Genomic DNA, 13,796 nt, shown 5'->3' with positions numbered 1-13,796 from the left:
GGTTACTACTATGGGGTTTTTTAAAAAATAGCAGCTTTCTTGAGATAGAATTTAAATACCATACAATTCACCCATTTAAAGTATTCCATTCAGGGTTTTTTAGTATAGTCATAGAGTTGTACAACCATCACCACAATCAATTTTATAACATTTTGATTTTCTCCCCCAAAAAATCCTGTACCTATTAGAAGTCACTCCCCCTTTCCTCCCCAACCACTAATCTATCTGTCCCTATGGATTTGCCTGTCCTGGACATTTCATGTCAATGGAATCATATAATATGTGGTCTTTCACTTGGCCTAACGTTTTCAAGGTTCATCCATGTCACAGCATGTATCATGCTTCATTTCTTTTTATTACTGAATAATACTCAATTTTGTGGATATACTGTATTCATTGGTTGATGGACATTTGGGTTGTTTCCACTTTGGGGCTATTATGAAAGATGCTGCTATGAATATTCATGTACAGGTTTTTATGTGGACGTATATTTCATTTCTCTTGAGTTTGTACCTAGGAGTAGAATTGCTGGGTCACAGGTAACTCCACAGAGTAACAAAGCAGCTGCGTCATTTACATCCCACAGCAGTGTATGGGCTGGGCTGTTGAATGCCAGAGAATTTGGTTTGCTTGGGAAGCAGGTAACTTCTAGAACTCTTACTTACTGTGCTTTTAAAGATATGCTTAATGCCTTTCTTTTTTTTTTAAACTAGACCTTTATTTACTGTGAGACTGAGTGCTTTAATAGAGTTGAAACTAAAGATACATAAATTTTGTGTCCTGCCTTTTTACTTAATTGGATGGGAGGCTGCACTTAAGTATTCAAACAGTTTGACTATATAATACTTTATCATAAATATACCATATTTCTTCTATTGTTTAACATTTAGGATATTTTTAACTTTTCACTTATGCTGTGATGAATTTGTTGGTATATAAATACTTTTCTGTCTTCTAAGATATTAAGAGATTTCTAAAAGGACAGAATATGAACACTGCTAAAGCTCTCGACTTATAATGGCAAACTGCTTTTAAAAAATATCTAAGACAACTTATGGTCCCCCCATCAGCGTATGAGTGCTCATTTCATTGTGCCCTCCCTAGCAGTGGGTGTTCTTTCTTGTTAAAAAACAAAATCAAAAACAAAACTTGAAGAAAAATTTTCTATTAAGATAACATGTATAGAAAATGACACAAATCATTAATGTATAGCTTGGTGAATTTCCACAAAGTGAACATGCCTGTGTTACTAGACCCAACTTAATAGACAGGACGTTTCCAGCACCTCTGAAGTCACCATCCTGCCTCCTGCCAGTGACAGTCATCCCCGCTCCTTCCCCAGAGAAACCACTATCCTAACTTCTAATACCATAGGGGAAATAAGCCTTGCTAATTTAATGCATAAAACTGTATATTATGTTAAAGTAACCCAAGTTATCATGAAATTCCCAACCCTTTTAGCCATTTGTGTTTCTTTTGGAAATCCAGGGCCTGTGCTTTACAAAGATAGGTTTCTTTATCTCAGAGTCCCCAGTTGGATGGGAAAAGAGGGAGCCCACATGATTTCTAAATCCCAGGATCTCAGATTTGACGTGGGCTGGTGTGCCATGCTGTGCCCTGTATCCCTCTTGGGAATCCAGTGGGACTTCTTCCTTACCCATCAAACCAAACTCCAGAGGCTGCCGCTCTAGGATTCTAAGGCAGAAGAGAACTTTCATACATTTATTGAGACATTTTACCCAAGGCAAGACCAGTGCTAACCTCATGGCTCTACTCCTGATCAGTTTTTCTGTAGGTGGTGAGCTCCTTTTCTAGAATAGAATAGAAGAAGTACCTTAGGAAGCCACTGCTCTTTCCCCACAGACCTGAGCAGAAGCCAGAATGGGGGCACTCTTGTTTTCCCGGGTCTGGGAACACAGAATACTTTTCTCAGAAGATCAGACCTGGCACTTTTCTCCAGCTTGCCTGGTCAGCTGAGTTCCCTGTCTTCTCCTTACACTGAAACCCAAGAACTCACATATAGGAAGTGAGGTCACCACAAACTCAGGTGACTAGAGCTCTTTGGAGGGCACTTAAGTTCTCTGCTGCTGCCATGTAAAGAGAAGGAATGTGGCATAGGATTTTTCTCGGAGCCTCTTGGAAGATTCCAGCTGTATTGCTATTCTCAGCACTATCTCCCAACCTCACCTCAACCCACCACATTATATATTGTTTGTCCTTGGAACTATCCCAAGATAGAGCAGGATAGCATTATTACCCTTCACCTGAGAATCGGGGTGGTCAGTTAACTGACCCGGATCTGATGGTAGAACTGGGATTGGAAATTGGGGATCCTGAGATCTAGCCTAGTGGGCCTGTCATTCTGTGTCTGCTGTGGATAGAAGTCCTCAGACTGTGGCAGCCTCATGTGGGAAATCACAGGCCCAAGATGATATCTATGCTCTACCACTAAATTAGGAGAATTTAGGCAAGTTCTTGACCATCTCTGTCCCTGCTTATCATATAGACGGAGGGAGACAGCACCTACTCTAAACTGTTGAAGTGAAATAGCTACAAAATAGCTAGCAGAGTATCTAGGTTTGAAACTAGGCTTTGCCTCTTTTACTGATTATATGAAAAATTGTTGAACCTCTGGGCCTCCATTTCTATGTAATAATATACCTTTCCTTTAAAAAAAAAAACTCCTTATTTTACTGATGATAAACTGATTCACAGCTATGGAGAAATTCAGTGCCCACACCTCAGTGACTAAGTCACTTAACCTTAGTCTCCTCATCTGTGAAACAGTCTGAGCAAGGGTCATCCCTGTATTGTCGGTTGGTGATAGAAATCAAAAGTAGATGAAACCATTCTATAATGCATGATCTCAAAACAAGGCAGAAATATTAAGACCCCGTGTTTCTTAGAAGAATTTGGGATCTTAAGATGCCATAAATGTCCAAGGTGAGCTACGTTTTATTGTGTCTCTTATGTGGCTGGTGAGATACTTTCCATTTTATTAATGTCAGCACTGAAGCTAGGTATTAAGTAACTTGCCCAAGGTCACATAGGTCGTATATGATTGACCTGGCTCTAACTCCCAGCTTGTTCTCCAAAGACTGTGTTTTATTAGAATGAGAAGGTCATGACCAGGACCTGAAGTTTTGTCAGAGAAATGAGACCTATGGCCATTAAGGTGAGTCATGCCAGAGTTCCTTAGTGGCATGGCTAACCTTAGGGCTACTAGGATTATATTCTTAAGCAAAACTGTTTGAGGGAAGAGGGACTCGGGACCGGCATCTTTTCCAAAAGAGCAAAACAGAGTAGCAAACCCTGGTGACCCTGTACTGCCTTCTCTTCTCACCCACCACTGCTCCCAACCAGATCTGAAGAGAGACCTCAAGAGAGCTGCCCTGAGGCCGGTCAGCATGGCAGCTGGGAGGTCTGACCCATCCCACCCACCAAGAGCACCTCTCATTTCTGCTACGTGAGACCTACCGAGAAGCGGGTCTCAGAGGCCGGGGGTATCAGTGACCAGGGAGCCCTCACAGCCTCGGGGCAAGACAGGATCCTGTGGCTTCTGAGGAGCCCAGGAAGGCACAGGAGCAGGTGTCAGCTCCAGGAGGCCTTTACCCTACAGGCTCCAGATCTTGGTGGCACAGCCCTGTCCACCCTTCCCCAAGAGAGGGTGCCCTTCCCCAAGGAGAAGCTCAGGGAGGCAACTGTGGCATCACCCCCAGGCAGCAGCTGAGCAGGCCCACGAGAGGCGTCCTTAGACCCCGAGGCCCAGCCAGCACTGGTCACGGTTTGGTCAGCAGTGATGTCTGAGGAATGTGCCCTTCAAAAGCTAGAGGTACTCCTGAACTCAGTGCCAAGAAGAGAAGAGGGAGAGGCCTGGGATCTTTTTTATTTTTTCCCAATTTTATTGAGATATAATTGACATAGAACATTGTATAAGTTTAAGGTGTACAACATAATGATTTGATGTATGTATATAATGCAAAATGATTGCCACAATAAAATTAATTCCACCACCTCACATAATTACAAATCTTTTTTCCTTGTGATGAGTACTTTCAAGATCTGCTCTCAGCAATTTTCAAATGTACAACAGTATTATTAACTGTAGTCATCATGGTGTACAGGACATCCCAGGACTTATTGATCTTATAATTGGAAGTTTGTACCTTTGACTCTCTTCACCCAATTCTCCCAACTCGCAACCCCTGCCTCTGGCAACCACCAATCTGATCTCGGTTTCTATGTGTTCAGTGTTTTTAGATTCCACATATAAGTGAGATCATATGGTATTTGTCTTTCTCTGTCTGACATTTTATTTAGCATAATGCCCTCAAAGTCCATCCATGTTGTCGCAAAGAAGGCCTGGAACTTAATTCTGAGCCAGGTGACTGACAATGTCGTGGCATCCCCAGGGAATACTAATTGGTTCACAGATTTCTAGAAAGGGTCAGCTGTGTCCTTCTCAAGCTCTTCTCTCTGCCCTTCCTGTCCGCTGCCCCCCAGTCCGCACACTCACGTTCTCAGTCCTGCTGACCCGTGTAACCCATGCTACAGCCATGGGGATTGCCACTTCAGCCGGGTGTTCTTTTTGCTAGTTGGAGGGTATGGGGTGGGGAAAGTTCATTTCAGGCAGGCCACTGCAGCGTCTACTCTAGAGAATGTTTAAGGGCACAGAAAGGACTGGCTCTTTTCTGAGGCCTGCTCTGGGGATGGCCTGGCCCCAAACAAGAAGAGGCAGCCCCAGCTGCAGAACCATCATGAGCCATGGCTTGAACCCCTCATAAGAAGTTTGAGGTCCGTGTCGTTCAGCAAGCTAGTTGGGGAAACCTAGACTAGCCATATGCTATTAGCAGAGCTGTCCATGTGTGTGAAGGGGTGGCAGTGCTTTTAATCCTGTTACAGAAATAAAATCAAACTTGAAAAAATCCCGTGTGATTTTCGCTGTGTTTCCAGTATTCGCCACCAGGTGTCAGTGGACAGCGCAGGAGAAGAGGGCGTTGTAGGAGCAGGGTGTGTGTACCTGGTGCTCCTGCCGACTCCCTAGTGGGCATCATCCGAGGGACCCCCGCCCACCCCTGTTCCACCCTGGTTCTCAGTGTAGTCCACCGGTTCTACACCTGACGCCACCTTCTGTGTTCTCTTCAGAGCACCTCCTCCCTAGGACCAGGTAGCAATGGCCAGAATTTATGTATTTACTGTGTGCCAGGCAGAAATCTAAACATTTACACAAATCATTTGATTTAATTATCAAAATGACTCTATGATGCAGGCACAACTAGTTACCTTGTTTGACAGATGAGGAAGCTGCGAATGGAGATTAAGAGCACGGTCATTGGTCACAGGGATCAAAAGCTCCCGGTCTGGGCCTTACCTGAGGGGCTTCACCCAGAGGCAGAGCCGCAGCCACGTGGTAAGCCACCCACCCCACATCCTCTCAGGTCACTCACAGGAGAACTCTCCGTAGTTCCCAGGTGCCACAGAACCAAGTCCATGCAGAGGCCGCCCTCCCTCTCCCAGGTGGCAGACAGGAAGTAAGGCCGTGATGACTCAGGGAGGCCCTGGGCTCAAGCACACCGGTTTCTTTGCCTTTTCCTAGATAAGTTTTCCTAAATAATTTACAGGCTCTCTTGTCTTGGCTTTTGGTACCACATCAGGGAGATGTTCCTTTTCTGGTCAAAATCCTATTCTACCTTCAGGTCATTTTATGGATGAATGATGTCCCCCCAAATTCATATGTTGAAGTCCTAACCCCCCAGTACCTCAGAATGTGACCTTATTTGGAAATAGGGTCATTGCATGTGTAAATAGTTAAATTAAGATGAAGTCATACTGGAATAGGGTGGCTCCTAATCCACTATGACTCTGTCCTTATGAAAAGAGTGCCATGTACAGGCAGCGACACAGGGAAAAGCTCATGTGAAGATTGGGGTAATGCAGCTATAGGCCAAGGAATGCCAAAGATTGTCAGCAAACCACCAGAGTCTAGGAGAGAGGCTGGAACAGACTCTCCCTCACAGCCCTCGGAGGGAAGCAACCCTGTGCACCCCTTGATTTTGGACATGATTGTGACATCTTGACTTTTGGACGTCCAGAACCGTGAGACGATACGTTTCTCTTAAGACACAGTTTGTGGTACTTGGTTATGGCAGCCCTAGGAAATGAGTACAAGACCCAATTCCCACACCTCCTCCTCAGAGCCTGCAGGGTCAGGACTCATGTCCCTCGGGGCCCAGGAAGGCCAGGAGCAGGCGTCAGCTCCAGGAGGCCTTTACCCTGCAGGCTCCAGATCTTGGTGGCACAGCCCTGTCCCCTCCAAGAGAGGGTGCCTTTTCCCAAGGAGAAGCTCAGGGAGGCAGCCGTGGCATCACCCCCAGGCAGCAGCTGAGCAGGCCCACGAGAGGCGTCCTTAGACCCGCAAGCCCAGCCAGCACTGCTCACGCTTTGGTCAGCAATGAAGTCGCGTGCGCGTGGGCCGTATGTTTCAGCTGACGCCTGTCTACCCTCAGGCTGGCAGCTGCTCAAGGACGGTGCCTTGCTCACCTCAGCCAAGACAGACGTGAAACGGGGCCCTGAAAGAGGGAAGAGACGCTGCAGACTGGTGAAGTGAGCCAGGAGAAGGAGCAGACCCGTGGGCGGGAGGGAGGAAGAAGGGCGGGCGGGAAGCAGCCTCAGCACCAAGGCTGCTCTGAGAGGTGCACTGCTGCTGTCTTCCTCACGCCTCTCTCAGCCCCCTTCCCGGGGGCTGCGGGGACTTACACCTTTCCTGAGGCCCCTGGGGGCCCTTGGGGAAAGAGCCTGTTAAATGGTATTGACAGCACTTCCCATGCCCACCCCTAATGGCTGAGGGTAGGCATTACGATTCCAGTTTACAGATGAGGAAACTGAGGCCTGCGTCAGGTAGCTTGACCAAAGTCCCGCAGAGGCTGAGTACCGGCAGCAGGCACCGTATCTGCTCTGACTCCTGGCTCCGGCTTTTGGAGCAGAACCCCACCTGCCTTGGGTGCTGGCTTGTGCCCTGGGGTTTGAGGTGGAGCCACACGGTGTCACGGGAGCAGCCAGCTGGGACCCCTTCTGCCACCCAGGACCTCTACCTCCTTATCCCCAAGTTCACTCACTGATTCTTATCAAAGCCACAAAGGTCCTGTCCTCCTCTTGTGAGGGCCAGACGCCCCCAGGGCTGCCTGGAAGTAAGCTGCTTGGTAAACAAAGGGCCGCTCGCGCCCTTCCTCCCCTCCGCTCACCACAGCCTGGCAGGGACAGCACGTATCTAAGCAAATGAGGGACAGGACGCAGCTGCCGCCTGCACATTAAACACTGTTTTCTTAATTCCCCTGCCACTAAGTGGTGATTACTGGGCTGCCTGGGGCCTGATCCTTCAGCGCCTGACTGCAGCCGCCGGGAGAGCAGAGCGGGAGCAGCTGGCGAGGCGCCCTTCCGGCAGGGCGGGGCAGCGGCAGATGCAGATTATTCCCGAGGGCTGCACCCTCGGGCGGGCATTTGCACTTCAAAGGGGGTCGGCCCCAGTGCCCCACTCTTGGGCCCTGGGTCTATTCTGGGGAAAATCAAGTTGCTTTGAGTAGCTACCCATCCAGGCCCACCCCCGTCTTAACGTGAGGGTGGTTTTACTCACCCTGAGGAGTTGAGCCCACGTGATAGACTCCCAGGGACCCGCCTGTGCGGGCTGCTCCCCCGAGGGGTCTGTTTCAGTCTGCGCCGGCCCCAGCGCCTCGGCGTTCCCCTCTGCAGTGACACCCTTTGATCTCAGTCCTCCAACACCAGTTGTTCCGGGTTGAACTGTGTCCCCCAGTCTTGGAGACATGTTCACGTCCTAGCCCCAGTACCTCAGAACAGGAGGCGACCGTATTTGGAAATAGGGTCCTCACAGATGCCTCAGTGAAGAAGAGGCGGCCCGAATCCAGGAGGACTGGTGTTGTCAGGAGGAGAGAGGGACACAGAGGCACAGGGCAGGACGCAGGCGGAGAGGCGAGGGAGCTGCTGCAGGCCGAGGGAGCCGCAGGGCCCGCGGAAGCGCGGAAGGGAGGACCCTCCCCAGAGCCTCCCGAGGAGCAGGCCTGCGACTCCCTGATCCAGGGCTGCTGGCCCCAGACGGGGAGACGTCAGTTCCCGGTGTTCCCGCCGCCCAGGGCGTGGTCCTTGTCAGCAGCCCGAGGACACTACAGCCCCCGGGAAGAAAGGTGCTGTCACCCCTCCCTAACTAAGAGGAAACAGGCTCCGAGAGCTCCCCCGACTTCCCCAGGGGCAGAAAAGTCAAGGTGCGGGGCCTCTGCTGTTCACAGCCAAGTGTCACACGGACCTTGCTGTCACACCAGAGCTGTCACCCCACCCCTGTAATTAAGCCCTGTGGTGAGTAAGGCGTGACCAGGGCCCTGAAACCACATGGTGAAAGGGAAAGAGGACCGGACGGAAGCCCGAGAGCACCCCCGCACCCAGTCAAGCCCCTCTCCCTCCCGGGCTGCCCTGCTGCTGGCACAGTCGGCCTTGATGCCTCCCGTGTCTTCTCCACCAGACAGCGGGCCGGGGGACAGGAACCGGGCTTCACTCCCCCCGCTCTGGTCAGAAATGCTGGCTGACGTGGGGCCTCTTGTGCTGCGTGCAGCTGGGGACTCGAAAGGCACAGCCCCTCCAGGAGCTGACAGTCTGGAGGAGACCAAAGGAATGTGTGGGCCTGTGGGTCGGGGTGGCCGCCTGCCCTCCCTGGAGGCAGCGGGCTCCGAAGGCCCAGCCTGGGGGGTGCGCGGGCCCTGGGGTCACTTCTGTGCGGCTGCTGCCAGGCGGCTGTCCGCCTCAGCCTCGACGGCGGGGGCGAGGGGCTCTGCACGCCGCCGGCGCACCGGAGGGCTCGCGGTGAAGGCCGCCGGGACCCCCGCCGCACCCGCCCCCGGCCCCCTGGAACACCCTGGCAGCTGCCTCAGCCCCCCACTCAGGGAGCTGGCGGCCGTGCTCCGGGGAAGGGGAGCCGGCGCGGGGACAGCACGGCCACCCGCACCCTCACGCGGTCCCCGCGGACGCTGCCGGCCTCCTGGGGGGCGGCTCTGAGAGGGGAGCCCGTGCCGCCTGCCTCAGGGGGGACCAGCGGGGAACCGAGAGAAGTCGCGGGGTGACCCTGGCGGCGCCCGCCCACAACACAACACACCAACCACACCACAACACACCACGTCATACCACGTCATACCACACCACAACACACCACATCATACCATACCACAACACACCACCCACAACACACCACACCAACCACAACACACACCACAACACACCATGTCATACCACGTCATACCACACCACAACACACCACATCATACCATACCACAACACACCACCCACAACACACCACACCAACCACACCACAACACACCACCCACAACACACCACACCACACCACAACACACACCACAACACACCATGTCATACCACGTCATACCACACCACAGCACACCACAACACACCACGTCATACCACACCACACCATACCACGTCATACCACATCATACCACACCAACCACACCATGTCATACCACACCACAACACAACACACCATCTCATACCATACATCACACCACACAACACACCACAACACACCACACCATGTCATAGCACATGATAACATACCAACCACAACACAGCACACCAACCACAACACATCACAATACGAGATAACACACCCACAGCAAAACACAACATACCACGCCACAACACACCAACCTGAACACCCCACACCACACCACAATACACCACACCACATCACAGCACACCAACCACAACACACCACACCGTCATACCATACCACATCACACCACACCACACACACAACAGAACACAACACACTACACCACAAAATACCACACCACAACACACCAACCACAACACAACACACAGCACAATACCCTACAACACACCACAACACAACCATACACAATACAACACAACAACCAACATAATACAACCAACCATACCACACCACACCACACCACACCACACCACACCACACTCCAGCCCCTTCCCTTGCCAGCCCTGATTCTAACTGGACCAGCTGTCCTCCACATGCCTAAAGTTCCACCACTGGAGATTTGCTGGGGACATCCAAGGAGTCCTTCCAAGTGCCTGTCACCTAGGCACATTGGAGATACTCAACAAATGTCCCTTCTCTTCTCTGTAATTTGCCCAAGGTCATGAACAAGTTTGGTTCTCCGCAGTGAGCGTCCGAGCATCTACACAGTTGTATTTTGGAGGTGGGAAGAGGCGAGTTGTGAATGACACCCGTACTGCAGCTTTGCCCAGGACTCTTGGCGTAGTCTTCGTGCAGTCTTGAGGGCTTGGAGGGTGGGGTGGTGCTAGGATGGAGACCCCATCCATCAGGCTTTGGTTTGTGGGGCTGGGTTCAGAGACGGGGGTGGCAGGAATGAGGGTGCAGAGAGGAGGGGGAGAAGAGGGACCATGGCGAGCGACCGTGGAGCCCAGGTGGTGGCTGATAGCCCTCCAGGACAGACTCGTTCCCCACCTGCTGGGATCTGGTGGCTGCAGCTCTCAACTGAGCCTGGCCCTCAGGTCCCGGAGCGCCCTAGCCCACAGCCACACCTCTTCCCAGGAGTGCGCCCCTCTCCCCACCTGTGAGCTCAGTCCTCCCTCCCCAGTCCTGCTGGCCTCCCTTCCCTGAGGGTGGCCAGGAGAGGTGTCCCCAGAAAGGCCTGCCCATCTTTGTCTCAGAGTCAGCCTCTGGGGAGCCTCACCTGTGTCACAGGCACTTCCTGGAAGTAGACCTGCTCCTTGGTGAGGGGTAGGGATGAAATGGAAGAAATGCGGTACCTTTCTGCATGTGGAAGCTCCCTCCAGCCCCTTCCCACCCACACCATGTACACACCACATGCACACTCACACACACATCTACACACCTCTCAAGCCCTAATTTTCAACTTCAACTTAAAAAACATCTAGAAACTAGAGAAAAGGAGCACTGTCTTTTTCCACTGGTTTATTCTGTGTGTGTGTGTGTATGTATGTGTGTGTGTGGGGTGTGTGTGTGTAAGAAAAGTAAATTAGCTTGATAGACTTTTTCCTTTTCTGAGACAGTTGTGCCCTTTGGGAATCTGTACGTGAGAAAATACGCTACCAAACTAAGATATTTTAAAGATGGCAGCGTGAAATTGAGCCTGAGAACATTTTTGCTTTTCTTGGGCTCAGGAAGCAGGAGGAGGGAGGTGGTAAGCAGACAGGGAAAAGCAGGGCTTTGGGTGGGGGTTTCTTCGGTTTTCCCATAGTGGTATCTTTCTGTGATGCCAGCCCTCGCGTGGAGCCGGCCAGTTGGCATCACACGGCCCCTCCTGCTTTCTAAGTATAGTCTTTGAGGCCCCGCCAGATGGAGCCGGAGCCAGAACTTCCCTGGAAAGCCCTTGTTTTCTTGGGGGCAAAGTCGGGAGGCTGGTGGGACTGGAGGGTGGCAGAGGCACTCAGAATCCCCCTCATTTCTTCTTCCTGAAGAGTGGGCCTGGTTCCCTGGGGCTCCTTGTCTATACAAAAAGGGCCTGGATGGATGGTCCTGAGGCTCCTCCCAGGCTGATCCCTGGGTGGGCAGCCCTCTCCCTCCGGTCTGAGGCCAGAGCTCCAACCTGCTCAGACTGGCATTTTCAGGGCCTGTGGGACAGAGGTCCCTGGAGAGCTCAGGCCACCCTGACGGGCAGTGTGGGAGAAAAGCAAGGTCCCCTTGAACCAGCTGACATTTGTCTGCTCACCCCTGCTCCCTTACTGAGCCCACGCTCAGCTCCCCCTCCTGGAGCCCGGCATTCTCATGGGACCCCAATTTTCTCCAGTTTGGGAAATGCTTCAGAAACCATTCCCTTACTTGGGGTCACCTCTCCAGGGATAGTCATACTTCTGAAAGCTCACCCAAAGACATGCATTTCTGGCAGAATTTCAGGACTGTGATGGGGAGGGCTTGCATTGAGGGGAGGGTGGGGGAGAGGAGCTCGGAGCAGCACCTTTTATGGCTAGTCAGGGTCAGCGGATGGGGGCTGTAACAGGTGGAAGGAAGGCAGCCGAGGGCCAGAGCGAGAGTCTCACACGCTGGGGCCAGCCTCTCTCAGCCGCGGCTGCTTCATCTGTAAAACGCAGGGTTCCGTGAGGGTAAATGCACATGCCGGCCTTGGAAGTCATCCAGCCTGTAGCCCAATAAACGTTAACCCCCTCTTCTCGGTGTGGGCATCACCCCTCGCCCCCACCCCAGGCTTCTCTGCTGTGCCCAGGCAATCAGACAAAAGGAACCCCAGCCTTGGATTCTCGGCTGCGGGTACACTGTCTCCTCTAAGCCCCCGCAGCCCAAGAGAGTGTCACCAGTGATGGATCATGGCAGGCAAATCGTCCTGTTATTTTTGGTGTGAGGAATTTAATTTGCCTCACCTGTCACTGGTTACAAACGCTGTCGTGAGCCTACTTACCGCTCAATTAGCCGCAGCTGAGGCAGCGGGTGGGGGGAACAAGAGAATGCAGCGGGGACTCCGTGCGCGCATGCACATGCCTGTGTGTGCTCGGCTGGCACTGTGAGGCAGGGCCGAAGGAGGCGGGGCTGTGGGAGACGAGAGGCTGCTCTTGGGCAGGTGGGGAGCAGGACTCTGCCCCTTGTGCCATGGAGTTTGGGCCATGTCACAGGCTGGCTCCAGCCCAGGCCTGCTGCACCACACCTCGAGCAAATCTTTGTTCCTTTCTTCCCCCAGCTGCGCCCTCTCGCCCAGGGGCTTTCCCCCACAAGCCAGCCTTCTGGAGTTGAGAGCTGGGGGGAAAGCTGGAGGTGGTGGGGAGATAGATAGCTGACGGAGTCAAGTCAGCTGTTCCCTGGGGGCGGAGCTTTGCTTAGGCTGCTCGTGCCTGGAGCCCCACTGCAATTCATTGCATCTTGAAGCAGTGACATATATTAACAAAGAATCATAATTATAGTAACAAATTGTGATAGGAATAACAAAATAACAGAAACACTTTAGCTAACTTTTACTGGTCATTTTCTCATTTAATTGTCAAAACAACCCTCTGAAGCACAGGGAGGTTAAATAACTTGTCCAGTGTCACAGGCTCAGCAGCGGTGGAGTCTGGAGGTGGACTTAGTTGTGGCTGTGCAGAGGAAGCACTTGACCCCTCGCCTCGCTGCCTCCCCGAGGAGCCCGCGGCCAGGTCTGGGGTAGAACACAGGGCTGGGCTGTGGAGCTGGGGTTTTTCATAGGCTGTGACCAACAAGAGGAATGTCTGTATTTATTGAGCTCACCTGGAGGGTAGATGAGACGTTTTAGGGACTGTACTTTGACCCGTGATTAGATTCAGGTTTGCCCAGGTAGGTGTTGGAACCATCAAGTGGAGAGACCTCAAGGTTTGGGAGAAATCTGGGGGTATATGACGCCCCTCACATGGCTCAGAAACACCTGCCGCAGAGGCTGCCTGTAGTTGAGCGCTGGCCCCACCCCCAGCGCCACACGGGCTGTCCACGTCCCAGGTGCTGCCTAGGCTCAGGCTGCTCATCTCAGGGTGAGGAGGAGCCTCTCTCTCTCTCATTTCCCTTTTGATCTATTTTTTTCTAAAAGAATAAGCAGGTTTCGGGGCCTCGGGAGAGGCTGCATTCTCGACAGCACTGCAGAGGAGGTGGGGTGGAGAAAGCCTTTGCTCCCACCTGGCTGCCCTCCTGCAGCTGGACACTCTTCCCACTCCCGGCCCTTTCCAGGGGCTCTGCTTTTCCGGTACTTCTGGCTCTCTGGACGGAGAGAGGCTTGTCGGTGTGGCAGGTAAGGGGGGTTGCCGGC

The sequence above is a fragment of the Diceros bicornis genome, chromosome 11 (assembly GCF_020826845.1).
Source record: "Diceros bicornis minor isolate mBicDic1 chromosome 11, mDicBic1.mat.cur, whole genome shotgun sequence".
NCBI classification, from domain to species: Eukaryota; Metazoa; Chordata; class Mammalia; order Perissodactyla; family Rhinocerotidae; genus Diceros; species Diceros bicornis.
The sequence above is the reverse complement of the archived record's forward strand: the minus strand, read 5'-3'. Positions refer to the sequence as shown.